The sequence below is a fragment of the Pantherophis guttatus genome, chromosome 1 (genome assembly GCF_059756535.1).
Source record: "Pantherophis guttatus breed Tessera chromosome 1, ASM5975653v1, whole genome shotgun sequence".
Lineage (NCBI taxonomy): Eukaryota > Metazoa > Chordata > Lepidosauria > Squamata > Colubridae > Pantherophis > Pantherophis guttatus.
This window is the reverse complement of record NC_142063.1, coordinates 119,642,648-119,648,647: the sequence shown is the minus strand read 5'-3', so window position 1 is coordinate 119,648,647 and position 6,000 is coordinate 119,642,648. Positions and strand designations below refer to the sequence as shown.

The window sequence follows — 6,000 nt, the reverse complement described above, 5'->3', positions numbered from 1 at the left end:
GTACTAAATCTTCTCCCTTGCTTCTGTACCAACTGTTTAAAGGAAATTAAGTTCCAATACTGTATTGTATAATAATATTCACATTTTATTGACTTTTTTCCTTGAACGTGTGCTACAATATGAGCACAGGAATATGCCTTAAAAGTATTCCAAACAGCTGTTACATTTATGGATTGTCTGTTCATTAAAAATACTGATATATAATCTGGTTTCATCTGTTTTGTGAAAATGTCAGTCAGACCTTTAAGGTAGGCAAGGCCAAAGGCAGGCGTGGTGGCGATTCCTGGAATGCTCTGAATTGTTGTAGGATAGAATAAACAGAAATTTAAAAGCCTATTTCTTTCTGCCCCACCTTATACCAAACAAGAGCAAGAATTATTTTGAGCTTCCCACATTTTCCTCTTTCTCTGACTGAATTATCTTTCCTGACAGTCCCCCGTAGAGCGGACATTTGCTCATTCCTTCCCCACCCTGGAGGCCAGGTCTACATTTATTTACAGAGGGGATCTTTTTATAATAATGTATTTAAATTTCATCTTGAAAAATATATATGTTTTTTCTTACAATAATTGATAATGCAATTAGAGCATGATCAGATAGTATAATAGAACCAGTGACCAATCAACTAAAAATGAGCATACAAAAAACAGTAACTGACTAAAAATAATAAAAACAGGAGATGAGGATTTTTTTAAAGTATATTCTTGCTGTGAAGGTTTAAAATGCTGTTACATATTCTCCAATTGAACAATGTAGAAGCCTACGGTGCTACCCTTCACATGCAACAGAATCAAATTCATCTGAACAGCATTTGAGTGTGTATATAAACCGTTCTAACATTTGTCCAGCCCTGACCCACAAGAATTGAAAATTCCTTTTTAAGCTTCTGAAACTTAATTTGGAAAATATGGTACTAAACTCTCTGTGCAGAGTTATTTGTTGTGAATTGCTTTCTGAAAAGGGAATCTCCTATTTGCCATTTGTGGAATAGAGATAGCTTTTAAATGGTAATCTTTCGGTGATAAACTTTTGAAATATTTTTCATTTAGTATGTCATGGATCTTCTGTCTTGAGATGAATATGTCATGCTACTATTGCAGAAAGAAACATGGTGAGAGGAGGGCTTGTTTCTCTAAACAGTCCAGAGGGGTTGCAGCTATGAAAATTTATTGGGGAATGATTGGAATCTCTCTGTATCTCTTCTGCATGCAGCTGGCTGGCTAGTTTGGGCTCAAAATAGCAATGTAACATTGCTTACTTAATGCAACAACAGTGGGTACTGCCAAAAGCATCAATCAACAAAACTCATCTGACATGATGTGAGAGAGAGAGAGAAAGAGTGAGAGAGATTCTTTAAATCCACTAAATCTTGATGGTTTCAATGATTCTGCATTTTGCATCTCTTAGCCAGCTAGAGAAAGTAATGTGTATTCTGTCCATATGTGTACTGTCCATCACAATTATCCTGTGTTGTTGGAAACAACACTCTTGAGTGGACTGCATCTCCCTCTCACTTCTCAGCTGTTTGGTGTTTTTTTTTTTTTTTTACAGTAAGGGTGATCCCAGTCCATTTGTTTCTCCAAATCAAGGTCATGAATCCAATATTGCAATACTCAGTCTCCAAAATAGTTTATTTTGAAGTTTATGGTCAATCATACAAAGCACATGTTAGTAACATTCCCAAGGGGAAATATCCCTTCCATTGCCCATTACAATCTATATGTTACAGAAACAAAAAAATTCAATTTACAAGCAGATTATTGGTTACAAGGCAGGTATTCATATCTGAATAAAGAGGAAACCATGGTAAGATAAACAACATACATATTACATTTTAGAAAATTAAATACTAAGAAATTTCTTACGCTGCTGTACTACTGTACATACCAGGCTTCACTATCCTATTTTGCTAACAGTGCTTAAGTCTAACCAAGAAAACACACATTTCTTTATTTTTCTACAACAGATATCCATTTTTCCCCACAAATTGCTAACTGAATTCTCTTCTAAAATCAAAGTACTTTGTTAGAGACATATGGAAGATCTATTCTTGCACTGCAGCATGATTGTTCCCTGGGCGTTATTTTTAATTAAAAATTAATGAACACAAGTTTTTAGTTTGGGTTTATCATATACCTGGGGGAATCAGTCCCTGTCCTAATGTTGAGTGAGTCAATGTTGCTAGCGTTTTATTTGCTCTTTTATTTTAAAATGTTTTCTAATCCCAGTAGATACACTTGGAACCTATTCTAGCTATTGAGTTGGGGTTGTCTTCATCCATAATTGAATTAGTAAAAAAAAAAAAAAGTACATTAGTGGATAATTTTGTTTCCCCATTACTGATTCCTTTCCTGCTTTACTGCATCAGTTTAAAATTTCTCAATCTTGGCAACTTTAAAATGGATGGACTTCAACTCCCAGAATTCCCTAGTCATCCATGCTGGCTGGGGAATTCTGGGAGTTGAGGTACACATGTTTTAAAGTTGCCAAGGTCCCCATATTGTCTAATTCTGATTAGTCACTTTGAGATGGTTGGTCTTTTAGAATAATCCTGCTTCTTTTTACTTTAAAAGACTGTCTCCTCATAGATGGGGCAGAAAGCTTCTCCTTGTTTGAACTACCATCTGGCAAACAAGAGTAAGAAGAAGACGCAGTGGGAGAATGCCTCAAAGGCTAAGAAAAAATGTTTTGTATAAAATCCCAAATCCCAACACATTTTCGAACGCTCCTTTCTCAAGAGCACTATAAAACCAAACTAGTTTATAAAATGCTGTCCGCATAAAATATTCATATCTAGTTAAAACGTGGTAAGACTAACATTCAGCACAGTGCATTATTTGAATCTACAACAAGATATACATATTTTAAAATGAACAATATGTTATCCAGTGTTACGACATGGGTTACAAATTACACTCAGCCCTACACATCTATTTACAATACATACAAATAAATAAGTACAATTATAACATATCGTTCATTTTAAAATATGTATATCTTGTTGTAGATTCAAATATTTGTGCCTAACAGCAGATTTCATACTCTGTCATCCTTTCAGCATTCAGGAGTAGAAATGGATGGCTTCAAATAGACCAGTCATTATATTTTTGACATAAAAAAATAAATGTATAAAGAGACATTGTTTTATACTTACAGGCTCTAACTGAGGTAAACCAGGTCCAAGTCCAAATCCTCACCCTTTATCCACTACACATTCTGTTGCCTGTTTATTCTAGATTTTCTAAAATTCCTGTTTATTTTCCTACTCTGAGAACACATCCATTCATATGTTCATAATTCACATATATAATTCAAATACTATCTTTTTGTACTTTATTTTAACATTCATGTTTTAAATCAGCTGCTGTCTGGTAAGCTGCATCCAGTCTCTCAAGACATGCAAAAAGACATGTATTTTCAGGTATAAAGAACATTTAAATGTTTTTGATCTCTGGCGTCTAAGATCATTCAATTAGCTCTCTGAGTTCTGAGTTCTTATAAACATATGCTCAGCCTACTGCTAATAATTGCTTTCGTTCTGCATGTGACATCAATTACAATTGTAGACTCAAAGCTAACTGTGAAAGATAAATTTAATTTCCCCAACATATTACTTCATCTGTATTATTGAGTCACTTAGAACAACTATGGACTGCTTATTTTGGCTGACCGATAGCACTTAGAAATAGCACTTAGATTATATACAGCTTCATAGGGCTTTACAGCCCTCTCTAAGCAGTTTACGGAGTCAGCATATTGCCCCCAACAGTCTGGGTCCTCATTTTACCGACCTCGGAAGGATAGAACCAGAACCTTGAGCTGGTCAGAATTGAACTGCTGGCAGTGGAATGCAAAATTAGCCTGCAATACTGCATTCTAACCACAAAAGAGCTATTTCCATTTCCAAAGAATCTACAGCCATCTGAAATCCAGGAACCTATTCATATATTTCTTTACACTGATATTAATTATTATTATTACATTTTTGACCCACCTTTATTACTGTATTTTATAAGTAACTCAAGTTGGCAAGCATACCTATTTTGCCCTATTTTCCACACAAAGTCCTCAAGATTAGATGATAATTGGATTTTTGGTATTGTTTTATTGACATACATTGCCAAGAGTCATATGCAAGTTGGGTGGACATCTATATATTTCCTAATTAAAAGCTTTTAAATCTAGTTTCCCATTGGAGAAACTTTTAATATCTCAATTAAATAAACTGAACTAAAATAAACTACAAAAAATGCCCAACCAGCATATTGAGATGAAGCTGATGAAAAAGGGTTCTACAAGATAACAATTTATGAGGCAAAGAGGAAGCAATGAGGGAATATACTGTATGTTATTTTAAACACTTAAGTCTTTAACCAAAAAACTAACTTTTGATTTAAAGTACAAGAATCATTCTAATCAATTTGATGTATACAGATTATCAGAAGGAAAAACTGCTTGTTTTGGTTTAGGAAAGAAAATCTGTCAGGTGTAAACAACCTGACCCACAAATGTAGAGTTCAATCTAGCTACTTTATTGTTCTATGCCTATTTCACAGGAATTTCCCTAGACTGATAGCTTTCACCTGGGAAAGATTTAGATAAGGTCCATAGACATTGGGTGTGTGTGTGTGACAGATCTTGCTCTCTTGTGTTTACATAAGGAGTCCAGGCTAAGTCCCCTCTTGAACCCTCCTCCTGTTTGGGACAGTTGCTCTCCAACAAAATCTTATCAATGTACTTCATAGTATGATAGAATAAGATAAGTAAAGTTTCTTGACTTCCTTCAGTTATATAAGCCCTTTGTAACATTCCAAAAATAGCTCAAAACATACTATTTCCAAAAGCCTTCTTTAACTAGTCAGTCATAAGAAAAGAATTATTAAAGGAGCAAGTGAGTTGAGAAAAAAGAAAATCATTAATCTCTCACCATCTATGGATAGCCATTTTTTCAGAAGAAATCAACTCTGGTCCACACTTATCAACATACTGTATAAGGTAAATATTTTTGTGCAGAACAGACTGTGTGTGATGCTATAGCAATGACAACCCAAAAGAACACCGACAAGCTGTGCGATATTCCTCACAGTCAGGCATATTTTATAACAAGCGAACCTGGTTGGTCAATGGAGAAAAAAAAGGCATCGGGTATCAGGACAGTCCCGAAGACCAGGAATGTTCGGCTAAGGTATACATAGCTTTTTCACCTCTCCAACTTCCCATGCAAGTCAGATCAAATTTTACCAAACATCCGAGTGACAAATGAGCATCTTGCTCTGTGCCTTTAAGGGAAGAGGCAAAGCCCTGGGCACACTGTGTGTGTGCTTTTTTTGTGTGTGCAGATGCAATTGCTGCGTCAGTAGCAGCTTCAAGTACCAACAGGATGAGGTGGTAGGGCAAACTCAGGATACTTGAAACAGAAGCCATCATGCTATCTCAGGGCATAGAGACACTTTGACACAATACTCACCCAAGCTGGGATTCTCTGTCCACTGGTAAGAGTTTTCATGCAAAGACTGGTGTGTTTAGGGAACAGCGAGGCTTTTGCTGCAGTGCCGTTTTAAAAAAAGAAAGCGGGAGATCAGGAAAAACAAGTGCTTGAAGACAAATCAGGGCAGTAAGCCTTATGTTCCTAAAAGAAGAGATGCTGAGCCAGAATATGCATGGATAGTGCTGGAGGGATTTAAGCCGAATTCTAGAAAGAGAGAGAGAGAGAGAGAGAGACAGAGAAAGACAGAGAGAGAGAGAGGGAATGTGGATATACACGCACAGTTTGGTTAAGGAAAAGAACTTTGCGTGTCTTCAGAGGCATGAATTTATTTCATTTTCTATGGCTTAGTTACAGCACAGAAAAAAAATTCTGAAAATGTAAATCAAAAATGGAAGAGGAAAGTTAATGCTAACCATGAGCTTATGAGCCTGTGTGTAAGTATAATTGCAGATGCATATCTCAAGTGTACCAAATGTTTACATGGAGGTGGAAGAGTGCGTTGTGAGTCTTGG

At 35.9% G+C, this 6,000-nt stretch overlaps 1 protein-coding gene across 1 annotated transcript in view; it reads left to right on the top strand.

Annotated features, from left to right (window-relative positions):
• Window positions 1-5,352: 5,352 nt before the first annotated feature.
• PLCD4 (phospholipase C delta 4) overlaps window positions 5,353-6,000 on the top strand; it is a 40,899-nt gene continuing 40,251 nt past the window's right edge. Inside the window, exon 1 of the mRNA XM_034433706.3 lies at window positions 5,353-5,492. The gene's annotated coding sequence lies outside the window, so the exon portion shown is untranslated. The remainder of the gene's footprint in view (window positions 5,493-6,000) is intronic.